This window comes from Bos mutus, unplaced genomic scaffold, assembly GCF_027580195.1.
Source record: "Bos mutus isolate GX-2022 unplaced genomic scaffold, NWIPB_WYAK_1.1 CTG1070, whole genome shotgun sequence".
NCBI lineage: Eukaryota > Metazoa > Chordata > Mammalia > Artiodactyla > Bovidae > Bos > Bos mutus.
The window spans coordinates 654-1,306 of record NW_027218535.1 but is presented as its reverse complement, the minus strand read 5'-3'; positions in this window follow the sequence as shown (position 1 = coordinate 1,306).

Genomic DNA, 653 nt, shown 5'->3' with positions numbered 1-653 from the left:
AGTCCTTGAGATGAAGGAACTAAGCAGCTGGTTGCGATGGCACCAAGGGGAAAGGTTGCTCTTTGTGTCTGCCCCTCTACTCCTTTCTTCCTGGACGCCTTAGGGTTTTGTCATGGAGATTTGAAATAAAGTGCACAAAAGTCATATGTGTTGAATCAAGATTTTGCATTTAACCATCTCTCAAAAAGGAAGAGAGCTTCACCTGCACATGTTTCTTTCAAAAACGTCAATTGCTTTTCAATTCTGGGGTTTCTCTCTTGCCTTGTTCAGTTAGCCTTAACAGTAAAAATCAACGAAAACTACATAAAGATTCAAAGATACCAACAAAGGACAGCTTCTGTTTTGAAATCATCTTTCCATTTAGTAGAACACGAGCTCTATTCTTTGTATTTTGCCTAGGAATGAGCAATGTCCTGGTTCAGATGGCAAGGCATCCGCGCAGGAGACTGGGGTTTGATCCTGGGTGGGGAAGATCCCGCCGAGAGAAGGAAATGGCAACCCACTCCCAGTATCCTCGCCTGGGAAATGCCACGGACAGAGGAGCCTGATGGGCCGCAGTCCATGGGTTGTATTAAAGTTGGGCTCAACCCAGCAACTACGAACACAAGTATTTCCAAAGACCACACTCAAGTGTGTGTGTGTGTGTGTGTGTG